At 35.2% G+C, this 21,068-nt stretch overlaps 1 protein-coding gene across 3 annotated transcripts in view; it reads right to left on the reverse strand.

Moving 5' to 3' along the window:
• Tbc1d5 (TBC1 domain family, member 5) overlaps positions 1-21,068 on the reverse strand; it is a 424,595-nt gene that overhangs the window by 379,288 nt on the left and 24,239 nt on the right. The window contains exon 1 of one of the 3 annotated variants that reach the window (XM_013022144.1): positions 5,096-5,141. The exons of the other annotated variants lie outside the window; for them this stretch is intronic. The gene's annotated coding sequence lies outside the window, so the exon portion shown is untranslated. Of the gene's footprint in view, positions 1-5,095; positions 5,142-21,068 lie in introns of those variants that run through there. 3 annotated transcript variants of the gene reach the window in all.

Raw genomic sequence — 21,068 nt, forward strand, 5'->3', positions numbered from 1 at the left:
TAAAGCCAATGTGGAGATTGGCCAGACAAATTACATACTGACTCATGTGTATAAATGGACAATGAATAAATGCCTGAATATTTCTTCCAAAACAAATTACTAACCTCTGTCTACATAGTAACAAAATTCTTGCAAAACTCAAATCTGTGAACTATTTCCACCTCTCCAAACCACAGATGGAAAGAATTTCAAAGAAATTGTTTCTTAACCCTGCCGTGGTAGTACATACACCTATATTCTCAGATACTACAGTAGAGGCAAAGATAGAAGGATTTTAAATTCAAAGCTAGCCCAGAAAAAGTTAGCACAACATCAATTCAAACTCTTTTTAAGTTTGGGATGAGAGAAGCTGTTGGGCTTATCGCTCAAATAGTACAGTGCTTGTCTGGCTATCAAGTCCTTGAGTTTAACCCCTAATACTGTCTAACATACAAGAAATTTCAAAAGTTCTTTATGAACTCATCACTCCCTAGAGATGACTAGACTTCTTCTAAAATGTAGAACATTTTAGTCAGAATAACTTAAAATGGGGTAGTAAGTTTCAAATTAAGTCACTATTTCTAGCTCCTACAAAATAGTAGATGGTAAAAGAGCTTTCAAGAAAAAAATGACCCTATTGTGTACACAGTATGCACTACATATAAATAGAACCACATTAGTAAATTGTTTTAATTCTTAATTTTAGAACTGAGTTCAAAAACATTGTGAAAATTTCTTTTGACTATGATTACTTTATTTCGATCCTCAGTAGGCTGTATATACTGTATAAATACAATCATGATTTATGCTAAATACAATCATGATTTGTGCCTTCAAGCTATCATAACTTTACTCAGCATCAATTAGCTAAGAACCATGATATTATAGGATTACTTAGTCTCAGACTTCACAAGCCCCTAACTCAACACTTTAGTTAGTATATTTGTTCTCAAAACTAGATTCTAAACTGGGACCTCTCTTTGGAGTAAGATCCCTTCAAAGCCAGGTGACCAACTCAAGCACCCTTCTGAAGCTTCACACAATTAATAATTTTAGGTAATCTTGGCATGTATGACTGTGTTACTGGCATATCATATTGTTTTCAAAAGTCAGGCTCAACAGGCGCTGGTGGTTCATGCCTGTAATCCTAGTTACTTAAAAGGCTGAGATTTGAGAACTGAAGTTCAAAGTCAGCCGGGGCAGTGAAGTCCATGAGACACTTATCTCCAACTACCCACCAAAAAACTGGAAGTGGTGCTATAGCTCAAAGTGGTAGAGTATTAACCTTGAGCAAAGAAGAGCTCAGGAATGGCACCCAGGCCCTGAGTTCAAGCCTCACCACCACCACCAACAACAACAACAAAAGGCAGGCTCTTAACCTACAATATATACTGTATTAAATATTAAACATTACAATTGAAACTGTCAAACACGCAGGAGAAAGTAGTAACATCTTAAATGTGCTTCAGAAAACCCTAGAATGTTTCAGGGTTTAATGTGTTTAATTACATGACATAAAAATATCTGGTTGAGTTCCTCAACAGACTTCATACACATAGAGCTCCCCTATGATCCAGCAATCCCACTTGTGGGGATTTACCCAAACAATCATAAATGAGATCATACTAAAGCTACCAGCACAACTATGCTTATTGCACCATTATTTACCATAGCTAAGATATGGAACCAACCCAGATGCCCCTTTCTTGAATGGATCAAGAAATGTGATTCATATATACAGTGGAATGCTATGCCTCCATCATAAAGAATGGCATCACCCCATTTGTTAAGAAATGGAAAGACTTGGGAAAAAAAATATATTAAGTGAAATAAGCCAGGCCCAAAGTAATATAGGTCCCATGGTTTCTCTTATTTGCAAAACTAGTGTATGTCTAGGACAAGCAGAAAAGGTCAAAAGCTATGTACATATGACCATATAAGATATGATGCTAATAAGTGAAATGAACCCAAGATAGGGACACAAGGTTTTATCTTTCTTGCTATTGTTTTTATTTTTTTTATTTTATTTATTTATATTTTTTTTGGTCGGTCGTGGGGCCTGAACTCTGGGCCTGGGCGCTGTCCCTCAGCTCTTCAGCTCAAGGCTAGCGCTCTAGCCACAGAGCCACTTCCGGCTTTTTTCTTTTTGCTTATGTGGTGCTGAGGAATCGAACTCAGGGCATAAGGCATGCAAGGCAAGCGCTCTACCACTGAGCCAACTTCCCAGCTGTTGTTTTTAATGTACTTAAAATGTACTAGGTGAATATTTTGTTTCTTGTGTATGTTCCTCCCCCATGGTATAACCCCTCTTGTCACTGTATTTGATTCCGGTGCCCTGAATCATATGAGCTTGATCTCTAGTTCTATGCACATTTGTCTGCAAGTCCCTTCCTTCCAAACCATGTTAGAGAACCTGGGATGCAGGTCAGTGACAAAGTGGCATGTATTGAATCCCCAATACCAAAAAAGTAGTAATAATAATACAGTTAAATTGTGTTTGAGATAGACTATAACACAAGTAAAATAGCTCTAATCATTTGATCATTACTCTAATGTTTCTTCCTGGCCTAATCAGAAGCTCCTTAGTAACAGCTAATTTTCACAAAAAGATTTTTATGATACATATTTTTTGGTAGTCTTTACTTAATCATTGGTTACCTGCAATCTGTGAAGCACAAGATTTAATTAATGATAATGCAAAATAAAAGGCTTACTGCTTAGTACTAGTATTTGAACTGAACGTCTTGAACTTGCCAGACAAGTGGTTTACCACTTGAGCCATCTCAAATCTAAACATATATTTTATAATAAAGTTTTATAAAGTTTAATTCTAACTTTAAAAATCTTATAAAGATCAAATCATATACTTTCACAAAGCATAGATTATTAAACCAAATTAGATTTATTGAACCAAATCATCCACAATAAAAAATAATAGCAATAACAGTAATAGTAAACTATATCACAGATTCCCAAGAACATTCTTTTTGTTGTTGTTGTTGGTTGTGGGGCTTGACCCTCTGGGGCTAGGCACTGTCCTTCAGCTATTCAGCTCAAGGCAAGTCCTCTACCATTTGAGCCATAGTGCCACTTCTGGTTTTCTGGTTGTTTACTGGAGATAAGAGTTTCATGGACATTCCTGCCCTGGCTGGCTCTGAACCATGATCCTCAGATCTCAGCCTCCTGAGTGGCTAGGATTATAAGCATGAGCCACCAGTGCCTGGCTTTCAAGAAAATTCTTGATAAAGGGTAACACCTTCAACCAAAGGAAGTTTTGGTTCTCAATATGTTGTGCAATAGGAAAACTGAATCCCCTCACTGCTGATTTAGTTTTACCTGAAGAGAATGAGTAGCCTAAATCTAACCACATCAGCTATTTTCTAGAACATTTTCTCTAGATGGTAATATACAGATTAATTTCCCATAAAAATGTTCTAAAATAGCAGGTAAATACAAAAGTTTAAAATCTTCATTATTAATAAGAAATTTAAAACAAAAGCATTAAGATGGATTAAATACAACTCATTAAGACAAACTATAACATAAAATATTTTCTTAATAAACAGTATGTGCTGCAAAAATTTCTTAAATTTCTGCATAGGGTAGTGAAATAAAAAAGGTTTACAAATTAAATCCATTTTCAGGCTTTCCATAATTATCTATAATCTCTTCCATTTCCAACTCTATATTAATCTAGATCCACATTGTAATCTTTCTATATTCACAAAAGTAACTTAATGCAACTTAATACAGCTATATATAGCTATAAATGTTTTCTTTTAGTGTTTGAAACTGACAGTTATCAGACTACAAAAGCAAAGAATCTAAGATTGAGTTTAAAGAGAAAAAAAATTTTAAATGTTTCAATACACTTGCAAATTCATCGAGCCCTTTCAACCCATATTCAGCTTTATTTCTGCTGACTACTAAAGAGCTTCAGTTTTTCCATAGCCTAAGGATCCAGAAAACACTAATCTGTTTCCCACATAATAGATGACCCATTAGGACACAAACTGTAACATAATCTTAACATATTCAAATAAATTATTTTGGTAAAATTCAATACTACTCATGATTTTAAAAATTAAAACAAATTTATATTGCACATAAAAAAACTACCTTAATGTGATCAAGTAAAATGAAATTTATCTCTTCAAAAATCTGGAACATTTGAATACAAATCATTTAACTAGGGATACAGGTGGCCCATTGCAACAATGAGATGTACACGTCATTTGGGAGCATTGCTTTTAGGGTGGTGCACCTAATCCCATCATCACAACTTTTTTTTATTGTTTTTTATTGTGAAAATACTGTACAAAGGGGTTACAGTTACATGAGCAAGGTAATGAGTACATTTCTTATCCAGCATTGTGCCTCCTTTGTTTTTCCCCTACCATCCCTTCCCTTCCACCTCCTCAGCTGCACTCCCCCCACCCGCCACATCCCAGCCTAAATTGTAAAGTTCATTTTCCGACATAACGTCTTGTACTTATCATTGTTGCAATGGGTCAACCTGTATCCCTATTTAAACATTTTGTTTTTTCCCTTCCCCTCTCCAAATTAAAAATCAAATACAGTGAAAACAGGGTTACACCGTGGGGGAGGGACATACAAAGCAAAAAAAAAAAAATTACATGGTACCTTATAAATACATTAGAAACAATAGCAAGAAAGAAAAAAAACACTTGTGTCCCTATTTTGGAGTTCATTTCACTTAACATCATCTTATTGAACCTTTTCTCAATTAGGATCATTTTATATGGTCATATGTGCATAGCTATTGACTTATTGTGATCCTCTGCTAGGACTATCATAGACATAAGAAATTGTGGTATAAATTCACAATGAAATTTCATGCTTCTATCAGAAAGAATGACATTGCCCAATTCCTAAGGAAATGTAAAGACTTGGGGGAAAAAATTATATTAAGTGAAGTAAGTTTGACCTCATTTGTAATAATGTCTTCTTTGTGGAGTTAATAAGTCTTTCTTAGGATTGACCAACTATATTAAACAATGTATTAATAACTTAGTTTTGATAAAACTGGTTTAATTTGTCTCCTTTCTCAGAGAATCTGTATTGTTTCCACAATTACAATATTTCTTTGCAGTACCTCCTTGAAGATGTCAAAATAAGAGTACTATGCCAGAACCTGTCCAGCCATGCAGCCTCCAGTGGTATTCCTGCAGCTTACTTCTAATTTCTTTTACCAGCCATTTACCATCTTGGCTTCCGTAATGTCTGAAAATCTAAAATGTTTTACTACATGCTTTACTACATTACTGCATTCAAAAGTGCCTATAGATTTTTCAATTCTCATCTCTAACTTCAGTTTCTAATCCATGATAGATTTTTGAAATTATCATTTCTTCTATATTTTACAAACTTTATTTAAGCATACTGGCCTATGTTGTCAAACTCTTCCCAATTTTCTGTATGGGGCACTTTGTTTCAACATGATTTTGACAAAGCAAACCCCTTGTTATATGACTCTTGCCCTTTCATAATCACTGAAATTGTTCTCTTAATGGTGTAATGAATGCCCTTTCTGAAGTGTTTATAGTCTTTGATTACACTGTAGTCTTAATAACCAAAACTCCTTCCTAAAACAGTGTTCATCTTGTTTATTCTGAAATTGTTCTTTCCTACAATCAACCAGTCAGTTTTTGACTGTGACACTTTTCCTGATGCTGCCACCTTATTAACAGATCTATCCTTGGCAATTTGCCTTCTCCCATTATGTGGGGGAGGAAGGAGGGAGGCATAGGTACATGTGTGTAATAGATGTATACTATACATTTATTATATACATGTGTTATACTTCATATAATACATAATTATGTATTTCTACCCTTGGCTCAGGGCCTACATCCCAAGATCCAGCAAAGACTTTCCCATCAGCTGTTCATTGCCTCAAAGGACTTCTCACTACTGTGCTAAGGAATTATATCTCAAGTAGAGTTATCATTGGAGAAATAACCTACTCATAACCTCCAATCGTTCCTTAAAAGTCTTCACCTAATTATCCATACCAGGTCCTTATACTCAATACATCATACATAGAATTCATTATCTTTCCCCATGTGTCACACATGAGAAAATCTATACAAGTAATTTTTTAATATTATATTCTTTTATTTATAAAAGCCTACCTTGCTAGAACTAATATTCAAATATAAAACTTTTACATGACAAAATATACCACAAGGAAAACCAAAAGACAGATGACATGGAGGGAGGAAACATCTGCAATCCATATCAAACAAAATACCTAGTATTTTTACAAGAAATTTTTAAGCCAATTTGGAAAATAGCAAATAACTTATGAAAATGGCTCTGATACACAGAAAACAATATTCAACTCCACTAATAAAATGAATCTAATTAAATGAATATTGAAATATATAACGTAAGCATCATTTTACAAAAATCCAAATGCTTCACAGTATACTGCATTTGGAAGGCTGGGAAGCAGGCATTATCATACTGTTTGTGGAACAGCAAAATAACACAATTTCTATGCGAAGGAAGTAGGCAGTATCTGATAGAACTACATAAGCATTCTTCCTTTGAACTGAATCTGTACTGAATATGTAAACTTATCCAAATATTTTAATTGCAAAATATTTGGAGCTTACACAAAAATAAATTAGTTGAGTAATAACTCATAGATACACACAATAAAGTCATGAACAGCTATAAGAATGAATGAGAAGGGACTGGGAATGTGGCTCAGCGGTAGAGTGCTTGCCTAGCATTCATGACACCTTGGGTTCAATTCCTCAGTACCATATACACAGAAAATGCTAGAAGTGATGCTGTGGTTCGAGTGGTAGAGTGCTAGCCTTGAACACATGGAAGCCCAGGGATAGTGCCCAGGCCCTGTGTTCAAGTCCCAGGACTGGCAAAAAAAAAAAAAAAGATAAGGAAAATCACTATGAACTAACCAGGAGTGATTTCTAAGAGATACTAATGAATAAAAAGAGTAAAATGCAAATTAATATATGAATATGAAAGGAAAGAACATATAGCTTCATGTCTATATAAACTAAACTTTCAAATAAATAGGTTTCTCACAATAAAGAATGGAGTTGAACAAAATAAGAAGATAGAAATTTCTGTACAGTATTGTTTTTGAAAAACAAGTGATAAATTTATACACACAAAAAAAATAACAGTTCCATAGATAGATCTGGCCATGTCAAATATCATCAGACAAAATAAGCAAACAAACAAAAACAGATCCTCAAGGAGATGGGAGAAAACACAACAACTAAAATTAGTGGACTAACACATTTCAAATTAAAACTAAATCCACACTTCTAAGAAGGAACAATTCCAAATAACTCTAAGTACAGCAATTTATTATATAGACATAGAAATGAGTGGGGTGATGAGAATATCGTGAAGTCTTTTTAGTAGGACTGTTCTTAGTAGTGAAATGTGCTAGTTTTGAAACAATTTTAGATATATACTGAGTTAAGTGAATAACTAAATGGGTTGATTCTGTTGGAAGCCAAGGGCCTCACAGTGAAGGAAAAGGCAAGGAAGATCCCTATGGAGAAGGATTAGAATTAAAGACAGTGATTTGAACTAGCCAATCTCGAAAAAAGTATTTGTATGTTTTGGAGTATGTTCATATACATCCACACTGATGTTGATACATATGTGTGTGTGAGTGTATCCATTTACACAAATCCATTATTTCCTGGCTCCATTCTCTAAGAGGGTATTAAAAGAAAAAGTAACAGCAAGCACAATGATCCTAAGATCTCAATCTATGATACCATTTGCTATTAAAAAGAGTTATGAAGAAAAAAACAGGCTATTTTGTTTTATCTTTAAGGATTCTGTGGTCACATAAATTTAATGTTGAGATGAAATGTTACATCTCATTTTCAAATCCTTTAATACGTATACTATGAAGAAAGTATTCAGTGCTTTGTTAATTTATGTGACCACAGAATGCTTTTCTGAGCATCTAGAAAGTACACAACAAAACACACAGTGGAGATACTTGCTACAGCTACAGGATTTCTGGGAACTTGGTAAAACACTACCATGCCCAAAAGAAAATAACTGCTTAACACTAGCAGGGTAACATGAAGCTTTCTACAAAAATACAAAGTAGCTACTTGTGTCTAACTGTGATTGCTTAAATTCTAAAAGCCTATGAATTTGAGATTAAAAGCCAGCCAACTCTAAGACACACAGAAATTCAGGTGTGAATAACTACTGCTTCAATGAACACTGGAATTATAGCTTACCACATCCAACATCAGCACACACACATACAATCTTTCGAACTGCTATCTGAAGATTTAATTCTTTCATAGAAAAGCAATTACTTTTCATTTATTTATAAAAATAGAAATTCTACGAGAAATTAAAGGTATTTATATCTTATAGTTTTCTGACCATTTTGAAATTAGATCTAGTACTTCACTACAAACTCAATCTAAATCTTCATTCTACATTCTCTGTTTCCAAATGCCCACTTGGACAAAACAGAAACACACTTTCATGAGAGTAAGGAATTGTTGCCAGTTTTATAGGCTTAAAGGTTGCAATTTGAGACCCTGCCTCCATCCAAAAAAGACATGTATAAAAAGCAAGAATCTTTCTCAATGATTTACTGAAAGCAGCAGCTCATTTTAATAAAACCATCTCAAAACAAAATTGATTGAACCAACTGCTGAGTTGGGCATATACAACAGCTGATCAAAATCATTCAAGACTTTTATTCTTACAGATTTCTCTCAGGCTTGGAAATTTTTTATCTCCTTTCTACAATGTAATCCTGCTATTGAAATCACTGAAATAAAAAAGGAACATGTAAACCAACCAAAAAAGTTTTAAACTACGAAAGTAGGTAAATTCAATCAAACACTGAAATAAAACTTATATGCAATTAATAAACACAAAAATAAACTACTAGTCACTTTTATAAAATATATTTTATGTGACAAAATTAAGTCTAACTTCTTATATCAAACACTAGGCTGTTTTTCCTATGAACTAGTCTGTACATGACCTTATTACCCTAATTCCTTAGAAAAAAAATGTAAAGTTAGACATTGTATGTCCTTCTAATGCAGGGGGAGGGGTCATGATATTAAAAATCTTACTATTTTGTTTCCCTTAAAAACAAAGGCATTTATTTCTTTTCATGTTACATGATGGCAAATTTTATCTTTTTTAATACAGTAATTATGTAGTATTTTTGTCACAATGAAGGACAAAGATAAGCCAACTGTTTAGATTCCTCTTTATGTTGTGTATTTGATCACTAACAATGCTGCTTGAACAGCCAACAGAAGGCTGACATTTCATAAAATATGCAGTGATAAAAACTAATACTGTAGCATCTGGGAGCAATATATAAAATGCAGAAATACACCTAATAACTGCAATCTTAAATTACAAGTTACTAAAAGCAAAATAAAAAGCATACCTAATAATAAAAAATTATAAGATTACAAATGCTTTTTTACTTCTATTTCTAAACATAGTTTTTTAAAATAATTAAGTCTAAAATATTTTTTCTACTATTTTAGAACTTAAAAGCCAAAGTTCTCTTACAAACAGACAATCTGTGCTATAGTTTTCTTTTTTGTTGTTTTTGTTGTTGTTGATGTTGTTGTTTTGTCATCATGGAGCTTGAACTCTGGGCCTGGGTACTGTCCCTCAACTCTCAGCTCAAGGCTAGTGCTCTACCACTTGAGCCACAGCACCACTTCTGGTTTTCTTGCCCAGGTTGTCTTTGAACCATAATCCTCAGATCTCAGCCTCCTGAGGAGGTAGGATTACAGGTGTGAGCCATCAGGGCCTGGCCTGTGCTATAGTTTTTAACTACCAAAAAATGTTACGAAACTGCCCATGAAGAAAAAAATGCAGCAGAAAATTTTCTCAAATACTTAAAATTGTCAAAAGACTTTTATTAAAAATACAATAAATTGCTTTCTGTAAAAATGCTAGGACTATGATCAAATTAAGTTTTTAAGACTATAATAATCTGACAAATATACTCAATAAAAATAATAATACATTTGTTTTACAATCTAAGCTTGAAAGTCCTCAGTACACTACAGCATGTAAAACATGCTCAAATGTGTTTGAATGATTTGAATTTTACCACTAAATATAGTTTTTTAGTAGTAGAAAGTAAGGCACACCATAAAGACAATCCGAGGATGAGCATATGAATTATTTCAGTAGTATTTGGTTTCATAGTCCATGTATACCCATCAAAACCTGAGTCCAGTAGACAGGATATATTGTTTTCATTACTGTACATTATTATACATCATATATACCCATCAAAACCAGAGTCCAGTAGTAGTAGTTCATTGGTATACATGCTAAAAGTCAAATAAAAAAATATGAAAGCCATATTCACTACTTCTAAAGTCTAAATTACACTTTGACTAAAATATACGACAGTTAAGTATACAGAAGACAACCACCCTGTGCTTAAAATTCACATCTGAATTTAGGGATTTTACTCCTTAATGTACCTTTACCAGCCTGTGATTTTTACCATAGCTTTTTATGTCATTTAAAAGGTGATTAATAGTCTCTTTCCTTCTCATATTTACATCAATTTTATTCAAAATTTAAAGCTGTTTTAATAGGTTACACAACAGTTATAATAGGTTACACAATAGTCTGAAAAACACTCTTCATTTGCCATTGGACAAAGAATGGTAGGACAGGTATGAGAAGAGACAAGGCATATTTACATTAAGAAGTTTCCTATGTAACTTTTTGCTATGTAACTTTTTCCTATGTTTTTCATATTACATTTGTAAATACTATTTTTTGTCTCACTACGTACTTTGCCACTCTTCCAAGAATAATTTCAATGGCTATTCCAACTTCCAAATAATATACCTATGAAATATGAAATCTTACTCAATTCACTAAAAGAAACATTAAAGCTAACATAACAATATGCCTAAAAATGAATTTACATTTAATATAATATTGTTCTCCTAAAAAAGAACAGAGGTGTATGTGCTCGCTAATGATTTAGGTCAACACCACATACTTCCTCTATGTTCTTCTTACCTATATGATCTCCTACTATCACTTCTCAAGTTTTAGATCAATACAGAAGTAAACTACACACTATATTTTACTATTTTCTAATTAAAGTACTGAGATGAAAAAAGTCTTAACAAGTATATTATTGAAAAAATACATACACCATCTATTTGAGACTAATTTATAGCATGGAGCCTGCCAAGGATCATAGTGTTCATAAAGAAAAACAGAAATTATGAAAAGTCCCAACTTCACACTGCGCATGGAACATCCCAAACATAAATGTAAATAAACTTAAATATAATAAGTTTTCAAAAATTGTTTTCCTCCAGAGTATACTTTATATGAAGAACCCTAGAAATAATTTAATTGTGTCAAGATTCAGAAATTCCAATGGAAATAGGTAAGCTTTATAAAGCGAAGAGAAACTCCTTCATCAGTACAAGAAGCACTTGCTCTGAAAAGTAAATGAATGTATGCACTCTGTGTGGTATTTCACTCTACCAAAAGATATTTAAGCCAATCAATAAGTCAGATACATTCTTGAAAATGCTAAGTAGTTGTTTATGTGTTAGACTTTACTATATGGCATACTAATGTATTTTTCCTGTATGATACAGTGAACTCAGTGATTATAAATACATGGAATAGATGCTGCCTACATTTTCACTGACAGCAAATGGAGTGTAAAATTGTCATTGTAAACTGAAGAGAAAGAAATTAACTTTAGTGGTATATTGGCTGAGTTGGTTTAACATCAAACCCTACTGCACCTAACTACTTTTAAGTTTATTATTAATGAGAGAAGTATAAATTATTAGCAAATACCAAATGTTTATTTTATTTATTAAAATAAGATGTAGGGTTAAAATCACAAATTGGTCTTTTTTAAAACTGTGCAACATAGAAGTTTATCTATCTGAATACAAATTATATGCTTAGGATAACTTTCCAAGCTGAAAATTTAAGTTGAGAAGTACATATGTAATGGTAATTTGATTCTAAAACACATGTGTTTTCTCCAAATGATGCAGTTTAATCTAATAAATAAAAAAAATTTCAAGAACAGGAAACAAATATTCAAGCACTTTATTAAAAGGCAACTGTGTTAAGCAGAATGATTTCTATAAAGTAACAACTACTTAATTAGTTTATATTTTCAATATAAAATAAAGTGTAAAGGTAGAAGGGAAAAAATCATGTCTTAATTCCTCTTCTTCCTATGACTATAACTTCAAGATTTGCCTGTTACTATGTCACTAACACTGAAGAATACAACACTGTCAAGCATTAATGGAAAAGCTTGGTATGTGCAGTAATATGATAGGTGTCTGCTCTATCAAAACAAGTCATGCCCTCTTTACTTCCTGAAATCTAGAAAGTGAGACTGGAGAACGTGTAGTACCTTTGAAATGGTATAAAAGGGAAGCAGGAGAGGAAATACAAAAGAAAAAAAATGAAGTTAAATTTGAAGAACCCTGAAAGTTAGTTTTTCTTCATATTTTAAGAAATCAAACTGGGTACTCAGAAAATAGATTACCAGGGATTCGGAGGAAGAGGGCAGAGGATAAGCTGGAGGCTAAACATGCTCATGCATAGAAAGCAGTTTTAGTGTTCCAGTGATCCATCCTAGGACAGAGAATTACACCAAGTGTGCCATCACAGTACAGAGAGTTGGGCCAGAGAGGGAAAATCCAAGCAAGGAGACAGATCTAAGCACTTGCTGGTAGCCACGGCTGTAGCCACTGCAGCTGCAGCAGCAACAGCCATAGCCGCCATACCTACAACAGAGTCCAGGACAAAGGCGCCAGACACAGTGGGGGAGCGGATTCTACTCAACACCAGCAAGAACTGACAAGGAGCAAATATCTTCATCCTGCAGACCGCAGACCAGAGATAGCCCAGTAAACAAGACATGGCGTGAATAGAAGCCTGCCGTCTTCACCCCTTCTCAGGGAGCAGAGGAGGAAAGGCCACCTCTCCTGCACAGCCGGAGATCTCCATCTTTGACACTGACAAAGGCCTAGCTGAGCAGCTAGCTCCAACTTAGGCCTTGGAAGAATGCAAAAAAGTCATTTAGCAGATCACAGGAACCTGACCTGACCTGCCAGGCTCAGCTCCACCCTGGGGAAAGTCACCCCAAGTAGGGGTGGAAGCTATGTCCAGGAGGAATGACTTTCTTTACTGGATAAACAGAGCCAGAGGCTACAGCTCCCTTCAGCAGCCTAGAAAAATTATTGAAACTCAGTAAACATAAACCTTGAGAATGGCTCCAGGCTGGGCTTTGTGAGTATCTCTGGAGCTAGCCCCTCAGAGAAAAACTACTGTTTGGTGAAAGGGTTCAACCCTACCCAGAACCTAGCCTCCAGACAGCATCTCCAAAGTGGAGGAAACAGCCATCTCCCCATTTTGTGATACTCAAAGCAGATCTCCCTCCCACTGAATTAGCCTGGGGGGAGGGGGGGGAATCACAAAATCCTGGGTAACACAGGGCATTTTTCTGCTTGCTCAAACAAACTGAGTTAAGAAACCAATGAAGCCACAGGAAAACCAAACACCACAAGCAGAACAGAGATTCCACCAGGAACCAGGTTATGGACACAGGGGAGATACAGGATCTACCCATTCCCCCTAATCTCTCTGAGATTAGGACTTCGTTAAATTCACTCTCCTTTCACCTCTCCACATCCTGCTAATCCTATTTTTCCCCATTATTAGGTTCCCTAAACCTAATAATATCTGGCTTGCCAAATCTTTGCTGTTCTTAGCCCATTAATCGTAAGTTGTTTGATGTTGAATAGATTGTATCTGTTGAACTAGATTGTATCTGCAGCCATTTTGACTGTGCAACTCTGGTTGATGCTTGCCTTAAAATAGTGTTCTGGGACAAAATTGGTGTTACTTTCATACCAAATGGGCAGAACAAGCCAGAGAAACGAGAAAAATTGCAAGTCCGGATATCTCAACTCCCACTCATGATAATCAGGTGATAGAACAGAACTGTTAATGAATAATCCAGAAAAGAGTTCCCAAAAAGCTCTACAAGCACTACTGGTAAACATGGTGATTGAAAACCTGCAAAGGACTCAATATAAGCTTGATAGCAAGAAAGAGTGGGCAAACCAAAGATTAATACAGGAATTTTGTGAGCATGAGGAAGCTACTCAAAGATAAATACAAGAATTGAGTGAGCAGGCTGAGACCAGTCAAAGAGAAAGACAGGAATTACTTGAACAGGCTAAGAACAGTCAAAAGAAACAGGAATTGTGTGAGCGGGCTGAGAACAAAGAGAAACACAGGAATTGCATGAACATGAGGAAGTTAATCAAAGACTAATACAGGAATTGTGAGATCAAGATGAGAATAGACCAAGACCAATAGGGACATTCATGGAAAAACAGACAGCTAAAAGAATTCAGGGAGACTACAAAGGGAATGCTGAATGGAGCCCGACAGAAGGAATGGCAGTCCAAGGAAACCATATCCAATCAACTAAGTGATTTGAGAACAAACAATGAACATCAAATTAAGGAAGTAAAGAAGTTCATACAAGATCTAAAACAAAGCTCTAACAAAAATTTGAAGCCATCAAAGCCGACCAAGTAGGAGAAAAAGAAATAAAAACCAAGTAGAAAGTCTTGTAGATTAGACCATGCAGAAGATCGAATCTCGGGGATTGAAGACAACCTAGATATTACAGAGAAAGAACATACAACTTTCCAAGACAATTCCATGAAATATGATAAAACTATTCAATATTTATAAGACAAGATCAGAAGGCCTAATCTGAGGATAATGGGTATATAGAGGAATACCTAGAGACAGAAGTTAATGGTCTAGGAGATTTAACAGGATCCTAGCAGAGAACTTCCCAACATGCAAAAAGATAGGCCTATTCAGACACAGGAAGCTTTTAGAACCCCAAATAGACCAGACCAGAACAAGACATCCCACCTTCACATTATAATCCACACAAGATCAACTCAGACCAAGGAAAGGATCCTTAAAGCTATCAAGGAGAAAAGATAAACCACCAATAAAGGGAAACCAATTAGAATCACCTCAGATTTCTCAGCAGAGACAATTAAAGCAAGAAGAGCCTGGAATGATGTATGCCATGCCCTAAAGACAAACAACTATCAACCAAGAATACTGTACCCAGCTAAATTCTTCATAACCGAAGGTCAAATGAAACCTTCCACAGCAAAGAAAAACTAAATCAATATATCTCCACCAAACCAACCCTACAAAAGATACTTGAAAGATGTCCTACATATAGAAAAAAAAAAAAAAACAAGACCACAATAAAGGCCCAGAAACTGTACCCAAACTGAGAATCCAAGAACCATAGGAAGAACCCAGTTGCCACAGCCCCCAAGAAGGTGGATAACATGGCAGGAACTAACAAACACCTCTCAGTCCTATCTCTCAACATTAACGGACTTAACTCTATAATTAAGTGACATAGACCTTCTAGTTGGATTAAAAAGCAGGCTCCTTCTATCTGCTACCTTCAAGACTCAAAACTTGCCCATAGAAAAAAACATATTCTGAAAGTGGAAGGCTGGAATAAAATCTACCAAGCAAATGGCCCCCATAAACAAGCAAGAGTTGCAATCCTAATATCAGATAAGAGAGGCTTCAAATTAAAATTAGTGAGAAGAAATAAAGAAGGTCACTACATACTAATTAAGGGATCTCTCCTTCAGGAGGATATTACAATTCTAAATATCTATTCACCAAACAAGAGTACCCAAATTTATCCAAGAAACACTACTTTCCCTCAAATCTCATATAGATCAAAAGATATTAATTGTTGGGGACTTTAACACACCACTATCCCCACTACAAAGATCAACTCAGCAAAAAATAAACAGGGAAACTGAACACCTAAACAACTGCATAAGATCAACTAGATTTAACAGAAATCTACCAAATATTTCACCCAGCAGCATCAGAATACACGTTTTTCTCAGCAGTACACAGAACATTTTCCAAAAGAGACCACATTTTAGATCACATAGCAAACTTGTCCAAATTCAGAAACATTGAAGTTATACCTTGCATTCTCTCAGATCACAAGGGAATAATATTGGAACTCAACACCAAAAGCCACCAAAGAAAGTCCTGTAACACATGGAGGCTGAACAACACACTGTTGAATCACCAGTGGGTCATGGAAGAGATTAGAAAGAAAATTCAAATGTTCATGATATTCAACAAAAACGAACACACAAATCACCAGCTCCTCTGGGACACAGCAAAGACAGTACTCAGAGGCAAGTTTATAGCGCTGAGTTCGTACATCAAAAAATTGGAGAGATCTGAAACCAACAATTTAATTAGACATCTGAACCTCCTTGGAAAAGAGCAGGAATATAAACCCCAATCCAGTAGATGGAAAAAAATAATTAAAATTAAATCAGAATTAAACGAATTAGAATCCAAAAAAAACTATAGAAAGAAGCAATAAAACAAAGAGCTAGTTCTTCGAAAAAATTAACAAAATTGACAGACCCTTAGCAAATCGTATCAGAAAAAGAGAACACACCCAAATAAATAAACTCAGAGATGAAAATGGAAACATCACCATCAGAACATTCTAAGGGAATACTTCTCAAACCTTTATGCTAATAAGTTTGAGAACCTTGCAGAAATGGACCTTTTCCTAGCAAATTTCAACATGCCAAACAAAACTAAACTGAGTTAAACAACTTAACAGTCCCATATCAAGCATTAAAATAGAAACAGCAATAAGAGACCTCCCATCTAAGAAAATCCCAGGACCATATGGATTTACAGTGGAATTCTACAAGGCTTTCAAAGCAGAGCTCACACCAATACTCCTCCAACTTTTCAATGAAATTGAAAGAAAGCTCGCTACCAAACTCATTCTATGAAGCCATCATAACCCTCATCCCAAAACCAGGCAGGGACTCATCAAAGAAAGAGAACTATAGACCCATCTCTTTGATGAACACTGATGCAAAACTTCTCAACAAAGGAACTTCTCAACTAGGAATCCATGGAACATTCCTCAATACAATATAGGCTGTATATAACAAACCTACGGACAGCATTATATTTAATGGTGAAAAACTAAAGCCATTTCCTGTTAAGTCAGGAACAAGACAAGGATGTCCACTCTCTTCAGTTCTCTTCAATTTAGAATTAGAATGATTAGCTCCAGCAATAAGACAAGATACAAACATAAAAGGGATCCAAAAAGGGAAAGATGAAGTAAAACTCTCCCTGTTTGCAGATGACATGATCTTATATTTAAAGAATCCCATGGACCTACTCCCAAATTACTCCAGCTGATTTGAAACTTTGGCAAAGTAACAGGGTATAAAAATAACCCTCAAAAATCAATGGCTTTTCTGTATGTCAACAATGAGAAGAGCGCGGCTGAAATCAGAAAAGCAACTCCTTTTATAATAGCCCCACAAAAAATAAAATACCTAGGAATTAACTGAAGAAGTGAAGGACCTCTATGATGAAAACTTTAAAACCTGAAAAAGGAAATAAAACTGGAACTTAGAAAGTGGAAACACCTCCCATGCTCCTGGATTGGAAAGATGAACATCGTGAAAATGGCAACACAAATTCAATGTGATACGTATCAATATTCCAACCTCATTTTTCAAGGAAATAGAACAAGTAATACAAAAATTCATATGGAACAATAAAAACCTCAAATAGTAAACACAAGCCTTAACAGAAAGAACAGTGTTGGAGGAATATCAATACCAAATTTCAAACTCTACTACAAAGCCATAGTAATCAAAAACAGCTTGGTATTGGCACAAGAACAGACCTCAGGACAAATGGAAAAGAATTGAAAACCCAGAAATGAACCCACAGAACTATAGCCACCTAATCTTTGATAAGGGAGCTAAAAAAAAATAGAATGGAGGAAAGACAGCCTCTTCAGTAAATGATGATGGCAAAATTGGTTAATCACCTGTAGAAAACTAAAGTTCGATCCTTATATATCACCCTGCACCAGAATCAACTCCAAATGAATCAAAGACCTTGGAGTCAAAGCAGACACTCAGAAAACATTACAGGACGGAATAGGAGAAACCCTAGGTCTCCTTGGCACGGGCCGAAATTTTCTTAATAGAGACCCTTATGGGATAGCATTAAGCTGCAGAGCTTCTGCATGGCAAAAGACATAGCTAGCAAGATCAATAGAAAGCCCACGGATTGGGAGATCTTTCCTAGCCATACAATGGACAAGGGTCTCATATCTAAATGGGGGGGGGAAGGGCGGGGAAGATGGGAGGGCAGGGATGGTAAGGGGAAACAAAGGAGCAGGCAACAATGCTCGATAAGAAAGGTACTCATCACTTTGCTCATGTAATTGTAACCTCTCCGTATGGTATTTTCACAATAAAAAAACTTATTAATAAAAAAAAGAAAATAGATTACTATATAATCTTTGCCCAAAGTGAAACACTTAGTAAAAGAGCTATGGAAGGCAGGATGGAGCCTATGATTTACTTACATGATTAAAGGTTTTGTGGGCCTTGAAATAGAACCCCAGATAAGTTTTACTGTTCTAGAAAGCCCAATCTAATTGAATGAGTAGAGAAAATAATGCTATAGGAAAAAAAAAAAAGCTTCAAATAAACACACAGAAAGGATCAACCTGCAAAGTTGCTAACTTTGAAAATGAAGAAATCAATGTGCCAAAGTCAGCTGCCTAAAAACCTAGGCCTGATTTGTACGTTACAAGCAAAAATAAAATGGGAATCAAGCCCTACCACCATGAGAAACTAAAATTTGCCAATAAACTGAATGAAAGAGATTCTAACCTATTAGAAATTCTATCTGATTTCTAACATTCAAAGAGAGAGAGAAATACTGAGAGAAATAAACTAGAGAGAGAAATGTAAGAAAAAAATAAAACATGTAAAGTCTGTCAATTTGTGACAATTTGTATAGAAGCTGCCAAATACTAATCTAAAAGGGATATACTAATCAAGGCATGATGACCAGCATACAAACTGTCCCAAGTAAACTGGGCTTTCTGATTACTACATTAATATTCACAAGCACAATACACAACTGTCACAGTTGTGACACAGAGTCAAAATATCAAGTACAGAGTTCAAATCCTTAACTTTTAATAATGCTACACTTTAATAAGTTATTTTTCAATTCTAGTAATTAGTTGAAAGTTGAAAAATAGCAAGCTGATAGTCCATGTACCTTTACTAGATCAATTAAAACTTTATTCTGAGTATTAGCAGCACATTAATTTCTTCCTTCTATTGTATATCATATCCTTACTTTTCTTTTTCCTGGTAAAAGATTTCACTACCTGTGATAACAATTCAAAATGAAATGAAATGAAATATTAAAAAAGTTTAATATGCCCTATTAAAACAGCATTTCCTAAACATTTTTAAAACTACTCTAAGTAGAGAATATGTTTCTATTCAAGAGGTATTAAAAAAGAGAATAGAGCTTGGGATCTGGATAAAATATTATATTGCCTTTCAATTCAAACTATCCTTATATTATTTTGTTGTTCTTCAAACAGGATAGTTCACTTTGGAATAAAGACATTCTAAAACTCAATCTATCTGAGATTCCATCTCACCCCATTTAGATTAGCCAACATCATGAATTTAAACAACAACAAACATTGAAGGGAATATGGGAAGGAAAAGGAACCCTATTGTACTGTTGATGTAATGTAAACTAGTACAACCACTTTGGACAGTTTTTTTTCCTCTAAAAACTAAACATAAGCCAAGTGCCGTTGGCTCATGCCTGTAATCCTAGCTAGTCAGGAGGCTGAGGTTTGAGGATCGTGGTTCAAAGACAGGCTGGGCAGGAAAGTCCATGAGACTCTTATCTCCAATTAACCACCTGAAAACCAGAAGTGGCACTGTTGCCACTTGAGCTGAAGATTTCAGCGACAGGGCCCAGGCCCAGAGTTCAAGACCCACCAACAAAACAAACAAACAAACTAACTAAACATATATTTTCCCTACAACCCAGATATACCACTCCTGGGCATCTACCCAGAACATCAAAAGCCAGGATACCATGAAGACATTTGCACAACCATGCTCACTGTTTCACTATTCACAATAGCTAAGCTATGGAAATAGCCCAGACGCCCTATAATAGATGATGTTCCACACAACTATTAGAAGGAATATTATGTCATTTGCAGGGAAATGGATAGACCTAGAAAATATCATATTAAGTGAGGTAAACCAATCTCAGAGAGATGAGCGGCACAAGTTTTTTTTTCATATGCAGAAGTTGGATCTAAAATTCATTGGGACATGATAAATTATACAGGACTCTAGACATTCACACACAGTAAGACCAAAGGAGGATACTCTTAGGACAGTAACACAAAGGTACAATGCCTATGTGCATCTGACCATATAATATCTACTGAAAAGCACTCCAGGAAATGGAAACAGATTTTATTGCTGTTTTTGTTTTTTTTTGTTTGTTTGTTCATTTGTCTTTGGGAGGGTAAAGAAGGGCACAGAAATAAAAGGAAAAGGGTAAACAAATACACATGTGGTACTTATTAGACACTATGTTGAAAATGAACTACACAACTTGTGGGTGGGGATGGAAGAAGGGAAGATCTGGGAAGAGAGTGAGGTTAGGATGCACTGTCCAAAAAGAAATGTACTTTTTACCTGACTTACGCAACTATAACCCCTCTGTACATCACCTTCATAATAACATTTTTTAATTCAATCCAAATAATTTTTTTAAAAATTTACTGAATTTAACAATTACTTATAAAACTATAGGTAAAAACTGGTAATATAAGCAACCCAACATTAGATATGGCAGCCACCATTCTAGGAACTCAAAATTCCACATATTGGTCCTAGGAAATTAATACTATATCAAGTAACTTAAGAGTCACCGAGGGCTGGGAAGGTGGCTCAGTGGTAAAGCGCTTGCCTTGCATGCATGAGGCCCTGGGTTTGATTCCTCAGCACCACATAAGCAAAAAGAAAAAAGCCGGAAGTGGCGCTGTGGCTCAAGTG

The sequence above is a fragment of the Dipodomys ordii genome, unplaced genomic scaffold (assembly GCF_000151885.1).
Source record: "Dipodomys ordii isolate 6190 unplaced genomic scaffold, Dord_2.0 Scaffold60, whole genome shotgun sequence".
In the NCBI taxonomy this organism is placed as follows: Eukaryota; Metazoa; Chordata; class Mammalia; order Rodentia; family Heteromyidae; genus Dipodomys; species Dipodomys ordii.